The sequence below is a fragment of the Lygodium microphyllum genome, chromosome 11, assembly GCF_053477565.2.
Source record: "Lygodium microphyllum isolate KBCC chromosome 11, Lygodium_microphyllum_v1.1.10, whole genome shotgun sequence".
Classification (NCBI taxonomy): Eukaryota; Viridiplantae; Streptophyta; class Polypodiopsida; order Schizaeales; family Lygodiaceae; genus Lygodium; species Lygodium microphyllum.
In genome coordinates this window covers 100,021,891-100,041,401 of record NC_141145.1, presented here as the reverse complement: position 1 = coordinate 100,041,401, position 19,511 = coordinate 100,021,891, and the positions used below count along the sequence as shown (strand labels likewise).

Below are 19,511 nucleotides of genomic sequence, written 5' to 3'. Positions count from 1 at the left end.
TCTTTTTTGTGAGAAATGGCACCAGCTATGGAGGAGAGAGAAATGAGAGACAGTGATGATCTATGTGCTGAAGGTAAAAATAGTAGTGTGTACTTGCTGAACTGAAAGATAGAGTGAAAGTACAACTAATGTTTAGTTCAAGCGTTGACCTAACCAACCTTCCACCAACTAACTAGAGTTAGGTTTATTTACTCTAGAGCCTAGTGTCACCACTTTAATGTCCTAGGACACTAGGTGCACACACCATACATTGACACTTTTATAAGTTTTTTTTTTTTTCCAAGTAAAATGTGGCTAAATATATTACTCAAAAGGTTGATTACAACGGAGTGCTCATGCTCAACAGACTAGCTGGAGCTGATGCAAATCACAAATCCATCATGTATACAAGCCTCTCAAGCGGTCTGGGGGGGATAGGGGCAAGAAGCCATGGAGGGGGGGTGTATCACCATCTTGGACTGCCTGCCTGCATCATGAAGAATAGGTCATGGCCACCACAAGTGCGCAAAAAGAGAAGACGGAGCTCTTGACGAGCTCGAGACTCGCCTTGTACCTGGTCCCACCAGTCGTGGAGGGAGTGGATGATGGAAGTCCAAAGCTTTGCCAAAGTCGCCTCTACAAAAAGGCACTCCCCGCAAAAAACCTCCTGACAGCGTGCCTTCTAGATGTGCCATCTTGTAAGACTTCCTTTGATCTCCCATACCTCTGATCGCTCTACTGTGGGCTCCACTACTTGGCAACTAGGTAAAGCCTCGAAGCTCACCACTGTGCAAGACCCAACCTCAATGATTAAAATCATGTCCTGCATCCCGGCCTCATACAAAAGGTGACAGCCTAGACTGACTACCTGCTAGCAAAAAGCCACCCACGAGATACATCCAAGGTTGGGTGCCACATGACAGAGAATATGGCAAGCTCCTCTCCACACAAGATGTGCCCCCTCACAAGACCAAAGGCAGTGCTTTGGGGTTTCCAAGTGTTGTAGTGGGCAGCGCTTACAACCTTCGTCCTGCTACATCTGGGCCAGCCAACTGCCAGACCCCCATGTGCCAAAAGCCAAAGGAAATACGACACCCTCCTCGGCCTCCAAATGTCCCACAGGTGGAGCCAAAAAGTCCAATGAAAGGCATCTGTGATGCGGTGCTCCACCCAGTATCTGCTATGTGAGGTGCCCAATCCATGTCCTTCTGCATCAGTACATGTCTACCAATCCTAGCTGTATACTCCAAGAACCTCAGTGGCTTCTTGGCGACCACAGTGGCCGGCCATAGCCACTCTCCAAGGTCCCACTCCTGCCCATCAAGTGGCATGCTCTCCCATATCCAGAGGCGCCGCCACTCCCGAATCTCCTCCCAGGGCACATAAGGGTCCAGATGCCAGGTCTTCCCTTGGAGACCAACCACATGAATCCTCCTCCAAGGAAAGACAACAAGCTCCTCATCCTGCTGCCCTCTGTCAAGGACCAAACGAGGCCCATCCTACACGGTGAAGAAAATCCCGAAGAGCTGCCCACTCTACCTACCACCTGTAAGGGGATACCTGCCGGTGAGAATCTAGCATCCCACACCTCACCAGGCTCCACTGGCTCTCGGATCAGGGGGTCAAGCCACTCCTGAGGGATTGCTGAGTCAATCTCCCTCCCCCTCACCTCAGCTCCTCGCTGACAACCTAATGCCGGCTGCAACACCTCCTGATCCACCATCCTGTACACCTCCCGCCACGTCTTGATAGTACGAGCAGGGCCAGCCTCCCATCCAACCCACTCGATGTGGGGACGCTCGCCAATCTGTATTCTGTCCTGATCTCTGACCTAGGGGTTCCAGATCTCCGGCTGGCGGTCTATCTCCTCCTCGCGTCCTGGGGGCCTTTGAACTAGGGCCTTGTGAAGGCCTTGCCACACACGAAGTAGGTTGCGGAGGAAGGAAGATTTGGGTGGCATGATCTGGGCAATCGTGAAGATCCATCTCAAGGATGGCCTCCAACCACCATCAAGCCTCGGTCTACACTCCTAGAGACCCTCCTACAAAAGAACCTTCTAGATCTGCCTTCCTGGTGTGAGACCACAGACCATTAGCTTGCCCAAAAGGGCCAGGCTCTGAAACTCTAAGTCGATGATCCCAAGCCCTCCCTCAGACCGATGTCGGATGATGGTTGCCCACGCCACCTTGACCCGGGAATCCCTCAAACCATCTGAGCCGACCCAAAGAAAATTCGGCACTAGGCAACAAAGCTGAACTACACAAGACAAGGAGAAGTACCAACAAGAGGCTATGTACCAAGCCGTCGCTAGGAGGACCTGGCTAACCACCAGGGCTCGGCCCGCTAAGGAAAGGTAAACAATGCTCCAGTAGGTCAGTTTCCGCCTAATAGAGCCAAGAATTAGAAGAAACTGTTGGGCAGGAGTGATGTCGAGTCCCACCTGGAACCCTAGATATCGGACAGTCTGTCCCCTGCACACCCATCTGAACCCCAAGTGAACGCCCCACTCCGTGCTAGAGCCCGGGTCTATAAGAAAACCAACCAACTTTCACCAGTTGATTTTCGCTCAAGCTACAGTGCAAAATACCTCCAGAGCTAGTCTCACTCTCTCCAACATCAGCCTATCATCCTCTACATAAAGGGCTATATCATCTGCATACTCTGAGTCTACCAGCTCTGTCTCCTCCCTCACTGGAAGCCTAAGGCCACGTAGTCCGCTCACACGTGAACAGAGGAAGTACGACATCACCTCCGCAAAGAGTAAGAACACATACGAGGCCAGAGGACAAGCCTGTCGAACAGATCTCTCTAACTGAAACTCCTCCCCCCTCCTGCCACCTATGAGAACCCTGCTAATGGTCGATCTGTAAAGTGCAAAAATCCCACAGATCCTTTCCTGGGGGAAGGCCAACCTCGCCATAGTGCCTTCTAAGAAGTCCCAATCAACCCTATCATAGATCTTCTTGAAATCCAAGAGTACATCCAATCCTTGACCATTGTGATGAGCCCACTCGGCCGCCTCGAAGAAAGTGAAGACATTGTCTAGGATGCTCCTATCCTAGACAAACCTTATCTGTGTGTCATGAATGATGTTTGGAAGCATGGGGCGGAGTCGACTACTGATCATCTTGACCAATGCCTTATAGGCCACTAACAACAAGATGATCAGTCTCCACTTGGATCCATCCTAAGCTGCAAATCTCCTAAAAGACTAGAAGGGGTCCTTCACCACCTCCTAGTAGGTAGTGAAGAAGGCCTTAGAAAGACCATCCTCACCCGGGCATTTGTGCCCATCCTGTGCATGCTAAATTCTTCTTTGTGAAGGGGCCTAGGAGGGAGCGTCTCCTCTGTGACGAGGGACGGAATGCAGTCCTAGACCTGCTGTCTACAACGATGTACTCTGGCTGAGACTGCCTCCAACTAAAAAGTTTGTTTATAGTCATCAGTGGCAATCTCCAACACCTCATCTGGGCTAGAGCGAATCCTCCCGTACTGATCACGAAGGCTGCAAATCCGATCTCCTCAAGTGTGAAGCTAATGCACTTGAAAAAACTCCTTGCACATCGTGTCCCCTTTGCTTGCTAAAAAAGCATCAATTTTAGAGTACCATGCACGAGGAGCTTGTTTGAGACCATAGACAACCTTATGCAGCTTGTAAACCATGTGCTCTTAAAACCCTTCACCACAAACCATGGAGATTGTGAAACATAAATATCCTCATGTAGATCTCCATTCAAAAATGTTGTCTTTATGTCTAACTAATATACTTTCCATCCATGATTTACAGCCATACCAATAACAGATCTCATTGTACTCATACAAAATATAGGAGCAAAGGTTTCCTCATAATCTATACCCGTTTTCTATGCATAGCTTTTTACAACTAACTATGCCTTATACCTATCAATAGTGCCATCAACCTTGCGTTTGAGTTTAAAAACCCATTTTGTGCCAATAGCCCTTTTACTAAGTGTCAAATCAACAAGATCCGATGTAGAGTTAGTGGCAATAGAATCTAACTCCTCTTGGATGGCCTACATCCAATGGACATATTGATGAGCTTCGTCCAAGGAAGTAGGCTGATCATCATCTAACAATGAGCTCATGAACACATGCTCATCACAAACATCTACTTCCGTAGAATTAGTCAAATGTGGCCCCTGTATGATGTGATGCACGTCTAGCAGCCCCTCTAGAACATTGAGGTAAGGGGGCATCCATTTTACTCTCCTAAAGAGTTTGTAACAACTATCTAGGGATTGTTTTAGCTGCATTTACAGCAATTGTTTAATGTTGTACTGCATCTTCCACTATATGAGACAATTCAAGATCAAGTGTCTACTGTCCAAGAGCATGTGGCGAAGCAAAAGCTTGCTATAACAAGTTTGTTCAGCCATTTACAACAAGCATGGACCCCAAAGAAAGTGGCACAAGACCCTCTAATGCATCACCTTCATCATGGGTGGCTGGCACCTCAAACTCATCATATGAAAATGCTGCATTTTCAGCAAAGATAACATCCTAATGACACATACTTTCTTTGTGTGTGGATCATACAAACCATAGCCCTTGCTCTCTGTAACTGTAGCCAATAAAAATGCATTCTATAGCTTTGGCATTGAGCTTTTTATGAAGCTCTTTCGAAACATGCGCATAGACCATGCATCCAAACACCCGAAAGTAATCAACGGGTTTCTTACCATGCCAAGCCTCAAATGGTCTCATCATCTTTAGTGCTTTTGTGGGTGCACGATTTAAGACATGATTCGCACATTGAAGGGCCTCAAGCCAAAACTTGTGTGGCAACCCCAAACTCTTTAGCATACAACGAGTCATTTCCATAGGTATCTGGTTTTTCCTTTTAGCAACACCATTTTGTTGAGGTGTCATCCTAACAATGGCTTGATGGGTGATGCCATTTTCAAGCAAAAATGTCTCAAAGGCACAAGACATGTATCCCCCCTTCTATCCATGCAAAGTGTTTGCACCTTCAAGCCAATTTAAACCTCAATCTTTACAACAAGATGTTTAAAATGCATAAACACATTAGATTTTGCTTTCAACCCATACATTCATATATACCTTAAGTAATCATCAATAAAAGTAGTCAAATAAAGATGATCCCCAAGTGCATGTTTCCTCAAGGGACCACAAACATCAGACTATATTAGTTGCATTTTTCAGACAGCACGCACAATGCCATCCTTCTTGAAAGCAAACTTGTGCATTTTGCCCAAAACACATCCTTCACATGCATGCGGAGGTGAGATCTCCACAAGAGGCAATGCATCTACCATCTAACACTATTGAAGGATCATCAAACTACCAAAACTCATGTGTCCATAGTGGGCATACCAAAGCTCCACATTCCGCATTGCAAGTGAAATAGTACTACCTACTAGAGCATTATGAGACTGTCAATTATGCGTATCCAACAAAAAAAAACCCTTATATAGGGTAGCGGATAACCGGAGGTCATAATTCATCTCTCTATCTCTCACAATGTATCTGTCATCTTCAAAGATGACTTGAAAGCCATGCCTATTGAAAGCAAATATAGACAAAGATTCTTTGTGATACAAGGCACAAATAAAACATCGAGAAGCATGAAATCTGAGCCATCTGCAACAATAATCATAATTGAACCAATGTCACGTACATCAAACTGCTACTATTCACACATGTAACACCCTTCCTTGCAAGGCCTTAATGTAAAGATGTAAAGAGACACTTCCTAGAAGTGATATGCCTTGATGTCCCACTCTCAAAATACCACGTGTGCTGCATTTCAATTCCATTCAATACTAAATCAGCCATCGAAGAATCAAAACTGCATGTTAAAAATGCATAATCCTTCTCCACAAAATTGGTTGTAGCATCACCATCAAAAGATTTGCTAGCTGATGCCTCATGGATAGCCAAAAACCTAAGTCTCTCTTCATTTCTTTGGCCAATCACTTCCTGCATGTATCAATATAATGACCCAACTTTTCACCGCAATGATATTTTACCTTTTTCTTTAACTTTTGTATGTCTTGGGCAGCCTTAGTTAACGGCTGTCCCACAACCTTTGACTAATTTTTCACATTATGCTTCTCCTTCCCCATGTCTTTGTGCTTGGAGAGCATGGCTACATCGCTTGAATACATTGCACGCCTTTGTATTTTGAGAGCATGGCCACCTCACCTGAACACATTGCAACATTCTTCCAAGTTTGTTCCTCTTGTAAGAAGAGGCCTTCCAATTCCACAAAAGTAAGGTGTTGTTGCCCCCCTCCCCCAAAAGACAACATCAACGAGGTGTAGAATCCAAAATACAACTTAGGAAGTGAGTTTGGTGTAATAATCACCATTTTTGCATCATGAATGGCCTCATCAATATTCAATGACTGTTCATGCACATTATGTACGTGTGTGAGGTGATCACTCATACTATCATCCTTATCCATACTTGCATTAGCCAACTCTCTATATAGATGAGATATCCTGACTCCATTACATGCTGCAAACATACATTCTAGCACATCCCAAGCTGCTTTTCAGGCCTTACAAGACCAAATATGCTGAATAATAGCTCTTTTTACTAATAATGCAAACAAAGATCGGGCATGTATATCCTTCAAGTCCCGCCTCTGCTGATCCTTTGTAGGAGGAGGAGAGAATGCAACAGCAGCAATACCACCAACTTGTCCTCTAACATTACGCTGAGGTGTTTGAAATGCAAGACATGATCACTACAGATCACTAGTGACACAGTGTCACAAGTGGATGCAGTGATGGAAGCGTGGAAAACTGTTGAACACAAGAGACAAAGGAAAGAGAAATAGAAAATTTGCAAAAGGAAAGAAAATTGCACAAAGAACTTAAAAGCAAAGAGATACTCAAGAAATGGAATCCATATACCAAGATATGAAATAGTACAGACCCAATGTGACTCGGATGTGAAGGCACTTGCACTCGCTTCTCTCCCTCCACCAAAGCCTGTCAAATGATGAATGAGAGATGCTACATAAGGACAGTGGAGGAGGAGCCTGAATACAAGACCAACCTGTCAAAAATTCCTCTGAATATAAACGACCATGGATTCCTCGCCTTTGGCCAAGACCACCAAAGTGTCCCCTCCTATGAGCTCACACTAGGAGCCAAACCCGCTCTTTGTCAAGGAACCAGCTCATCATGAACCTGGATGTTGATCCCAGTTGCATAATTTGAACCTGCCAAACATTGGTTGATGCATCAAGAAAACCTCTCTCGGAAACCTGTGCACCTGTACTCCTTTATAGATGAACCTCTCCAACCCCATCGCACCACCCTCTCACACTCCCTCTTTGGCACTCCAGAGTTGTGAGGGATGATTGCATCATCTATACTAGCCACTTGGAAGGGAGGCCCTTGCAACCCCTGTGCACCTCTATTCCTGTATAGATGAGGCTCTCCAACCCCATCGCACCACCCTCTCACACTCTCTCTCTAACAGTGGAGAGCTGTGAGGAATGACCACATCATCTATACTAGCCATTTGGAAGGGAGACCCCTACAACCATCACTAGGGCCACATAACGAGAGCCTAAACCTAGACATGGAGATGAGGAAGACTCGCCGAGAGAATCATCATCGTCTAATCATACGCCTACCGTAAAGCTACTAATGTCCTACATCTGGAGATGTCCCTTCTTGCCACAATAATAGCATGGAAACTTATTCTTCCACCAAATGACACCCCTCTCTCACAATGGAACATCTAAAGCACCAAAAGTGATAACACCCTCACAAAAACCTGAAGCTGAACAACACAAGTCTCCAACATAACACTTGTAAATGAGGAAATAATGTTAGCATGCTAATCATCAAGAGCAAATGCCAAAGAGCCATGAGGAGGGAGATACAAATAAGATAAAAACATACAAGGGATCTTCATGGAGAAAAGTGTGCCAAAAATATAGACTCACAAGGATTGCACGAGTTCAACGCAGTAAAGAAAGTAGATAGAGAAGAGATCAATGATAACCACAGTGTAGTGATGAGAACACGCCAACCGGATGCACATGAACCCTCTCTAAAGCTGAGTAGTGTATCACAAAAGGAAAAGGCGATCCAAACACAGCCAAAACCAACTTGAAATATTGTTTCCCAGCCCTGCACTGAAGCAAAAAAGAAAAATCCAATTAATGATCAAAAAACGCAAACAGTACCTTCATTAAATGGAGTCGACCTGTAGAAAAACAGGTCGCCTCAGCCAACAGACACCAAAACATTGATGTAGAAGGGTCACAACAGGTCCTCAGCCTTGAAACAGCCCTAGAAAACTGAAAATGCAGATGGTAAAATGTAAAACGACAAGAAATAGCAGAAAAACAGGCCAAAAATTGGCAAAAAATGGTCACCTATGTGCAAATCAGAAGCAGCAGTTAGAAACAGGTCAAATCAACAGACAAAAAAACAAGCACAGACCTGAAACAGTGTAAAACAGCAGGAACAATGAGCCTACAAGTTAATACCATGTCAAAAGTGGATGCACTCATGGAAGCATGGAAAACTGCTGTAATAGACTATTGAACACAAGAGACAAAGGAAAAAGAAATAGAAACACTGCACAAAGAACTCAGTAGCAAAGAGATACTCGGGAAATGGAATCCATATACCAAGATATGAAATAGTACAAAACCAATGTGAGCCACTAGCTATGAAGCCATTGGCACCTACTTCTCTCCCTCCACCAAAACCTATCAGATGATGAATGATAGATGCTGCATAATGACTATGGAGGAGGAGCCTAGATAAATAGGCAAAAAATAATGCCATAAATGATGTCAAGTCATCCAACATTAAATGCCATAAATGATGTCAAGTCATCCAACATTGAATGCTGGTTGGCCAGCAATTAATGCCATAGACACCATCAAAATGACAAATTAAAAATGCCTAAAATATCTAGAATGTGCCCAACCTTTTGGCATGCACAAACTCAACCATGATTTGACATATCTGCTAACACAAAGTCGCATAAATCCTTCACCACAAGAAGATTATACACCATAAAGCTCCACAAAGGGTAGTTAGTGCCATCTAGCTTGTCCTCCTTGCTAAGTACACCAACGATATTGCTCTGGTCATTATGCCCCTAACCTACCATGTTGCTTGTGATGCACAAAAATCAACAGCCAAATACTTCACACTAAAGTATAAAATGTACTCTACTGAGTACCAAAAATCCCCACACACGATTGGAATGTGAAAGGTAGAGCTCCGATAGAAGCACACAACTGAAAACAAGAGCACAGCAAAAGCTATGGTGGATGGAACAAAAGGGCAAGAGAGAGACACAACATATGTAGGGACTCCAATAATCAAAATGTGTGACTGGCCTTCCCTTATTCAAATGTCACTAAAAGAATAAAGAATGAAGTGATAGTGATGAGCATGCACCACTTGCAATGTTCAAATGTGCGGGTATTGTCAATGTAATGAATATACAAGTAGTTAGGCACAAGTGCCTTTACCCCCCAACAACCTCCCACTTAAAGATGAATGTGCCCCTATTGAGGAGAGAACAAGAAAAAAGTGACAAAGTACAAATATACATAAAGTACAACAAGATGAGTAATAGACGTCATCTCATCCTACATCATCTTCCTAAGAAAGGCAAAACGTTCCATTGAGAGACTTTTAGTGAGTAGTTCTGCAAGATTCTCGTCAATTGAGATCTTGACAACCTCAATAGATTTGTCCTCTACTACCTCCCTGATGAAGTGAAAGTGCACCTTGATGTGCCTTGTCTTTGTATGGAAGACCGAATTCTTGGCCAACTAAATGGCACTCGTAGAATCCGAATGCAATGTAGAGACCACATTAGTAATACCAAGGTCTATGACCAAGCCGCCTAACCAAAGAGCCGCCTTGCAAGCCTCAGTGCCTGCAACATACTTTGCCTCTATAGTAGATAGGGTCATGCATCTCTACACCTTGGACATCTAAGCAGTAGCACCTCCAGCATAGATGAAGACATAGCCAAGGATGAATGTCCTACTGTCTACATGTCTTGAATAGTCGAAGTCGGTGTATCCCACGACTCCTGTATCTTTGCCACGATAACATATGCACATATCTGCAATGCCCTTAAGGTACCTCATGATACCCTTCACAACATCCCAATGCCGCTTGCCACATGTAGCCATATAGCATGCCACAACTCCTACTCCAAATGATATGTCAAGTTGAGTTGCTATCATGGCATACATCATACCGTACATTGCGGATGCATAAGGAAACTTGGTTATCTCGGCCTTCTGCTCATCAGACTGCTGACAATTGGCCTAACCTTCCTTCACATGAGAAGGTAAACGACAACAAATAGACTTAACATCCTACATATGAAACCGCTCAAGAATCTTCTAGATATACTCCATCTACGACAACTACAAGAGACCCTTAGAGCAATCACGCATAATACATATCCCAAGAATATGGAGGCATGTCCCATATCCTTCATCTCAAAGCTCTCCTTGAGCTGATTTTTCAAGACACCAAGCTTATCATGAGCGTCCACCAATCAACATATTATCTGCTGGGTTTTCACTTACGCCTACGCTCATAGAGAAGTGTCGGTGATCTTCAATAGGACACTAGGATACTTTTTACTCTCCGTACAAGAGGTTTTTTCCGCCTGATTTATTCCCTTTCTTTTATGTGTTACACAGTTTTGGGCACTTATCGTGTTTCACACACTTGAGGTGTGAACACCCTCTTACAACCGTAAGGTTTAAGGGTTGTACTTTGTACCTACACCTTACACTTCAAATTATTGCATTGGGTGTTGTGCTCTCACACTCTACACTATCTACTCAACTCTCAACTGAGCTTCAATCTCTTCATGTTCTCACAGTTGGTATCATAGATCAGCATAGCTCAGTTGACCTAAGAGGCATCGTTTCCAACTCCTCTACAATTGTCAACAGCTTCTCCATCTCCAGCACAGCCAAGCAATAGTGTCTCTCTCAACATGCCAATCTGTCCAGCCAAGTAGCATGAAACCTGCATCTAGTCCGTTCCGTGCAGCCTACACTATCAGCCAGTGCCGCCTTGTCTCATCCGCCTGCCACCTAAGTCCCCACCCCAATCTCAACCTGCTTAAGTCCACGTTGCCTACGACCGAGGCGTTACCAGTAAGCCCCTTCCACCCGTCTATCCTCAACCGGCATGGCTGCGACCTACCTGTCAACGCTTTTGTCCTCTGAGCTGCCTCCACAAGTGTCAGATCCTAGTGCTTGCCGCCATCACTCCAACTCGCCTCGCCAAGCAAAGTCATCGCCTGGCCTAGCTCACCAGCCAACTAATTTGTCCACCACCTAAGCCACCATCCCACCTCCCGTTCCACCTCCAACTGCACTCGCTAGGGCAACAGCTCAGAATCGGAGCCACAATTTTGTTATTAAAAAATATTTTTTAATTCAGATTCACTTTTGGGGAGGGGCTTTTTCCAAGACAGGCACTATCAGCTTCAATACGTATCTAGGACACAATTATTGTAGAGATTTCTTGGCAAGTCAATCAAGAAATTTGGGGCTTTTGGGTATTGAGCAGACATTGATACATGTAGTACAACTCTAGTCTGAAATAGATTGATTTTGAGCATTTTGGTACAAGAAATTTTGGGGCTTTTGCATCTACAGTGCTAGTAAGCATTTATTACACCTTGGACTGCGTGCATTTCATACAATTTTGACAGAGTGTGCTGCAATTCACTAATTACAGCAAATTACTTGCTGTAATTTCTGGAAATTTTGAGATTTTCATGTTGGTCCAACTTGGGACATTGCTCTTTTGCTCTTTGATCAGCATTGTTTATCATGGCAAATCAAGGAGGTGATGTATTTACTTACGTATCCAAGGAGGATAGGTTGGATGGTAACAACTATTCACTTTGGTCCTTCATGATGAATAATTTGCTGATTGTGAAGAATCTTTGGGATTATGTTAGCGGTGAAGAAGTTAGACCCAGAGTTGTGGCTCCTGCTACTCCTCCTCCAAGAGGACGTGGACAATGGGCAACTCAGTTTGTTCAGTTTGTTCCAATCCAATCACTTCCCTAGAGATCAGTAGCACAAAAGATATAAATCACCTAAATAAAATTCAAGACTTGTGTGAGTAGCTTATGAATGTTGATGAGCATTACTCAAATGCACAGATGATATCTACTACCTTGAATTCATTGCCACCCTTGTACTTGGCCTTTCATACAGCCTTGAACCTCACCATGAGGATTGCCTCACATCCATTTACTTTCCTTCAGCTGGATAGTTTGCTCTTAGAGGAGCAGACATGAAAAAACATTGGTGTGGATATTATATCCTCTGAGCAAGCTTTTATGGCATGACAAAAGGGCAAGGGCAACCAAGCAAAGAATGCTCTATAGAGCTCTAGGACTTCAGGCACTTCACAAGGCAATAAGAAACAAGGGGACGCGCAAGCCAAGAAGGGTAAGTGCCACTATTGCAAGAAACCGGATCACTACATCACTGAGTGTAGAAAGCGCATAGCCAAGGAGAAGGAGTCACGGATGTCTATTTCTAATGCACCTTCCACTACTATTAAGTCAACGTCCTTTGTTGGAGACAGGGACTATTGTTTTTACACATGTAGTTATAACTCTTCTTGGGCTAATAGAGCATTTAGCTCTAATGAGGATATAGACACATGGACTTTTAATAGTGGTGCATCTAGGCACATCACATCTCCCAAAGATTTGTTTGCTTCTGTTATTACAACCCCAGTTGGCAAGTCTGTACAATGTGCCAACAATGTATCATACCCTATTAGAGGTATTGGGGAGATTAGATTGACAACGATTGATGGCTCTATTCTCCGCTTACAAAATACCTTATTTGTGCCAGGTATAAAGAAGAATTTGTTATCTATTTTTTCTTTGGCACGGTGTGGTTTGCAGGTCACTTTTGATGATAATAGATGCATGGTGAGAGATAAGGAGCACATGACTTTGGTTTTGATAGGCACTCTATGTCATGGGTTATATGAGTTGAATGCTCTTTCAGTTGATCAATCAGCCTATTTAGCATCCACTCTTACTCATGCTATATTACAGACGAAGTTATGGCATGCTCGCATGGGGCATGTAAACTATGGTAGCTTAATGCTTTTGCAGCATAACCAGATGCTTGATGGTTTACCTCTCTTGGAGAGACCTCCTGAGCACTTATATGAGGGATGTATTTTGGGGAAAATGCATCGGTTTTCGTTTCCCCATGATGTTGCTTTTAGAGCCACTGCCACGTTACAGATTGTACACTCAGATGTATGCGGCATTATGCGGACAAAGTCATTAGGTGGCTATTACTATTTCGTCACTTTTATTGATGACTTTACTCATTTCTGTTGGGTCTAGTCTTTGGTGAAAAAGTCAGAAGTGTATGATGCATTTTTGGCTTTTCTAGCACTTGTTGAAAACTAATCTACCTGCAAGGTGAAGACTCTCTATTCGGACAGAGGGGGGAAATACATGTCCTCTATGCTGAATTATTTTTGAAGCATAAGGGCATTGTTCATCTGTACACTATTGCTTATACTCCACAGCATAATGGGGTTGCAAAGAGGAAGAATCGATAACTCATGGAGATGGCCAAATGTATGCTGAAAGCAAAGAGCTTGCCACAGAGTTTTTGGATGGAGGCAATTATGTGTGCTTGCCATGTCTTGAATAGATGCCCCACCAAAGCATTAAAGAATATCACACCTTTTGAGGCTTGGAATAGCCGGAAACCTTTTGTTGGGCATTTTCGTATTTTGGGTGTCTTGCATATGCACACATTTCCAAGGTACTTAGAAAGAAGTTGGATAACAAGGCTGTTAAATGCAATTTTGTGGGGTACAACAATGAGAGCAAAGGATATAGATTATATGATCTTGTCTCTAAAAAGATATTTGTCAGTAGGGATGCGGTTTTCGATGAAAAATCAGAATTATCCCTTGCTAGTTTTGACACATATCAAGCTGCCAATGATATATTTGAAGGGTTGCTGCCCATTTCATTTGGTAATTCAGCTGGAGTTTCAGCCAATGAACTTAAATGTTCAGCCAGCTACTCCATTGGGTAATGCAGAAAATCAGCCCATGGCTGATTTAAATATTCATCAAGGTGCTGAAACTGAAATTCAGCAAGAGTTTGTACATAGTCAAGAGGCTAGACAAATACCTAGATGGTATTTACACACTATGAAAGATAGTCATTTGGACGCCCCTATTGATGGTCATACTAGAAGGCAAGCTCGTATGCATTATGGTGCACATACCATGGAGTTTGTTATGGCAGCACATACAGTTGATGATGAGGAGCCTAGATGTTTTGAGGATGCACAACATGGTGCGCATTGGATGGCAGCAATGCAAGCTAAGTTTGATTCCATCATAAAGAATCAAACATGGGATTTAGTGTCTTTGCCTATTGGGAATAAAGCCATTGGAACAAAATGGATCTATAAGTTAAAATGGAATGCAGATGGATCCATTGACAAATATAAAGCCAGGCTTGTAGCCAAGGGCTATGCACAGAAGAAAGGCATCAACTATGAGGAGACATTTGCTCCTACCTCCCACATGGCCACCATTAGGTCTATGGTTGCTTTGGCTGCCCATTATGGATGGACTGTGCATCAGCTAGATATAAAGACTGCATTTTTACATAGGGAACTCCATGAAGAAGTGTATGTACAGCAGCCCATTGGTTTTGCAGTTGAGGGATCCAAACACTTGGTCTATAAGCTGAAAAAGGCTTTATATGGCTTGAAACAAGCACCTCGAGCTTGGTATGCAAAGATTGATGCTTTTTTACTCAACCAAGGGTTCATAAATAGTTCATCAAAGTCTACCCTTTACGTATGTAAAGAGGGGGATCCTTGCTGGTCATTTGTCTATATGTTGATGATCTTTTGCTTACAGCGACACATGTTGATCAGATTTCCACATTAAAACAAAATTTACAGCAAACTTTTGAGATGTCAAATTTGGGGCCTTTGCACTATTACTTGGGCATTCAGTTTATTCATGATGCTAGAGGCATTGGTTTATCATAGTCGAGATACATTCATAAACTTCTTGAGAGGTTTGGCTTACAGGATTGCAAGCCAGTTTGTTCACCAATGGAACCTGGACTGAAGTTGTCATTGCATGATGACAGTGACTTGTTTGATATACACACATATGCTCCAGCAGTTAGATGCCTTATCTACCTATGCAACACTAGGCTGGACATACAATTTGCAGTTTCAACCCTGAGCAAATATATGCATCAGCCACGCATGTCACATTGGCAAGTTGTCAAGTGTGTTTTCCGTTACTTGCAGGGTACTAGGACTCTTGGTTTACTTTAAGCCAAGGGGAGACCATTGCACTTACATGCTTACAGTGATTCTGATCGGGCTAGTGATTATGACACTTGTCACTCCACTAGTGGCAATTGTTTCTTTCTTGGCTCATCTTGCATTTCTTGGCTTAGCAAGAAACAATCCGCTATTGCCACATCGTCATGTGAAGCTGAATACAAGGCAGCAGTCACTACCACAGTTGAATGCGTATGGCTTAGACGCTTGCTAGCTGATCTAGATGTATCTGTCACCGAACCCACTCCTTTGTTCACTGACAGTCAAAGTGTCATTGCAATGGCACAAAACCTAGTGTTTCATGCATACACAAAATACATTGAGATCCATTATCACTTTGTCAGAGAGAGGCTACATGCCGGAGATATCAACCTTGTCTATTATCCTACCACCAGTAATGTGGCAGACATCTTCACCAAAGCTCTTCCTCATGACAAATTTGAAGCATTTCGCAATGCTTTAAATTTGATCTTCTTTGGTGGATAACCCTTGTATTTTGATCACTCTTCACTCTAGGGGGGTTTGTTGAGTTTTCACTCATGCCTACACTCACATAGGAGTGTCGGTGATCTTCAGTAGGACACTGGGGCACTTTTTTACTCTCCGTACAAGAGGGTTTTTCCCCCATACTTATTCCCTTTACTTTATGTGCCTATGTTACACAAATTTTGACACTTATCGTGTTTTACACACTTTGGGTGTGAACACCCTCTTACAACCTAAGGTTGAAGGGTTGTACTTTGTACTTGCACTTTACACTTCAGATTATTGCATTGGGTATTGTGCTCTCACACCCTACACTGTCTACTCGACTCTCAGCTGAGCTTCGATCTCTTCTTGCTCTCACCCAAATCATAAGGCTGTCATCACAAGCCTTCTTCATGTATAAATACAAATCCATATCACTACAAGTATATCCCTCTAAATGCATGTAAGCATCGAACTTGTGGTACATTTCCTAGGTGCCTACTTAAAGCCATAAAGGCTCTTTCTCAACTTGCACACTATGTTTTCTCTACCTTTTTCCATAAAGCCCTTAGAGTACTGCATATCAATCTCATCATGCAAGTCTCCATGTAAGAAAGCCGTCTTGACATCCATCAGATAGAGGTCCAAATCGAGTTGCGTAACCAAAGGCAAAATCAAGAGTAGGATAGTCATCTTGATGACAAGAGCGAAGACTTCATTCGGATCAATACCATGCTCCGGCTTAAAACCCTTAGCAACCAATCTGGCCTTATAAGCTCACTTGGGGCATCCAAGGACACTATTTAACTTATACACCCACTTGCATGGCAAAGCACATTTTCCACTAGGCAAACGAACCAAATCCCACGTATGATTTTTTACCAGTAAGTCATGCTCTCACTACATGGCTCTCTTCCAAAAGTGACTATAAGCTCTGCACATGGCCTCATCATAGATAAGAGACTCACCACCATCTGACACCATAACATAATCCATAGAGGACACAAACCAATAAGGCTAACATCTATCTCTAGTAGACTTCTGCAAAATAGACTATGAGATCTGTACCTCCTAACTAACATCATCTAGTTGGTTGTACAGTATCAAGAGAATCCTCCTAAAATATAACTTTGCATACCTCAACGACCTGCTCAAGCTTCTTATGCATTTTCTTCTCATGGAACACATCATACTTGCGGATGACCTTCCCAGCCTGTGGATCCTATAGGCGATAGCCCATCTCACCTACGTCTCCATCACCAAGAAAGATGCATTTCACGGCCTAAGATCTAGCTTATTGCGCTTGTCCTTGGGAACATGATAGAAAGCCTCACAACCAAAGATACTCATATGAGCATATGATGGAGGTTTTCAAAACCATATCTCCTCTAGAACCTGATAGTCAAGAGCAGTGCATGGGGATCCATTAATCAAATGTGCAGCAGCAGTAACTGCCTCAGTCCAAAAGTGTTGCAGTAAGCCTGTCTAACTAAGCATACTATGAACTCGGTCCTAAATCATCTTATTCATACGCTCAACCATACCATTCTGGGATGGAGTGTACGAGACAATCAACTAAACCTTAGTATCTCTCTCATCACAAAATTGCTCAAAGGCTTTACATATATACTCGCCTCCATTGTCAAATCCTAAGCGTTTCAACATATACATAAACTTGTTCTCAACAAAAGGAAGCCAACAATGAAAGGTAGCCAAGACTTTTGATTTCTACTTTATGGAGTATGTCCAAACCTTATGCAAGTAATCATCAATGAAAGTAACAAAATACTTCACAAGACCTAGTGATTTTCAGACCATGGGTCCACAAACATCAACATGAACAAGAGCTAGAGGCTCACCCATGCGCGTAATGCCAAACTTCTTATGTGAGTTACGAGTTTGTCAACTATAAAGACAATGATCACAAGAATCAAAACACTTATAAAAAAGGGACAGAAAATATTGCAAACGGATAAGCATTTTCATTCCCTTTAATGACATGTGCCCAAGGCGACAAAGCCATTACGCCATGTGGTACGGCAACCACTACCAAAGCATAGTTGATAGACCCAAATACAACTAAGGTATAAAAAGGGCCAGACTTGGCACCTCGTGCCAGGACAAGGTTTCCACGAGTAAGCTTCCATGATAAATCACCAAAAGATACAACATAGCATGCATCATTCAACTGTCCAACCGAAAGCAGGCTTTTGGTCAAAGACGGAACATGGTGTACATCATGCAAAAAAAACATACTACGTGAAGAAAACTATAGTTGGACTGTGGACATCTCCAATACCAACAATATTCAAAGCCAAGTCATTACCTAATGTAAGAAATCCTATCATACTACAATAGAAGTGAAATCACTCTCGATAAGAGGTGACATAAAATGAAACCTTTGAATCAAGCAATCAATACTTAGCATAAGTAGATGAGACATCAGTCAATTGCGAAGCCTCGAGAGAAAAAGTTGCAAGTATGTAGTCATTATCACAATCAATCTACATGACATTAATCTCTTCAATCTTGACATCGAACTTGCTAGGGACAATATTGTGATTATTATTCATTTTCTACACTTTATCCTTTCTCTTTTCTTTACGCTAGTCATTGCGCATTTTATGGTACTATGGCCGAATATAACCCTGCTTTCCACAATAGTGACAAGTCAATGTGAACTTACGGCCACAAGACTTACTATGAGATGTCCACGTGACTGAGCACGACACTTCTGAGAGTCTCTCTCATAGCAATCATTACTGCTCCCACCATCTTTACCTCTGACTATCAAAGCATGAGAGGTACCGATAGTATCGATATTTTTTCCATTAACCTCTTTATTCAAAAGCACACAATCTACATCCTACAATTTCAACTTATCAGTAATCATATTTACACACATAATAGTACGAAATGTGTCCCATGACTCGAGCAATGTAACGAGCAAAAACAAGGGAGAAAATTTGTCCTTCAATTCAATTCCTTGCAAAGACAAGTGATTGAAAATAGAATGAAACTCATTTAACTGGCCATCCATGGAGGTCCTCTCCTTGCAAAGGTCCATGAGTTGCTTCAAGCAATATATCTGAGAGGCAAGGCTTTGCTTATCATAGACATTACAAAACTTATCATGTAACTCCCATGTTGTTTGTCTATCAAAGATAACATTATAGTAGACTTGCTTAGAGAGTGACAAAATGATTGTAGATTTACATCATCCAATTCAACCCAATCCTTTGCATCACAGCGTTCGAGCTTTATACCCTTACATCTCAATGGCTTAGTCTGCAATTTTTACACTAGAACCTATCATATTTGTGCCTTCCAATAGCTGTAATTTAAGCCATCCAACTTCTCAATGTTAAAGATAGCACTATCATTCGACCCACCAGCCATAATGCAAGACATGAAAGCACAATGCAAGACAAACAGGTTGTTGTAAATGACAACAAAACAACCCCAAAATCACAATTAAATCAAGGGCTGAGTAAGAGAAATTGCCAAAGAATGAGCTATTCACTAACTGTAATCAAGTAACTATAAAATCCAAGTGATTGCCCTTAGATAGAATACATAAGACTAAAATGACATGCTACTATAATTAACTGCAACAATATGCTAATAACCAGGTGTGAGCAACCAAGAAAGAAAGACCAAGAACAACCAGTACTAA

The 19,511-nt window shown here is 42.7% G+C and overlaps 1 protein-coding gene across 2 annotated transcripts in view; it reads right to left on the bottom strand.

The window, feature by feature from the left end:
* Positions 1–19,511, bottom strand: part of NRPA2 (nuclear RNA polymerase A2) — an 87,475-nt gene that overhangs the window by 16,719 nt on the left and 51,245 nt on the right. The window lies entirely within an intron of this gene.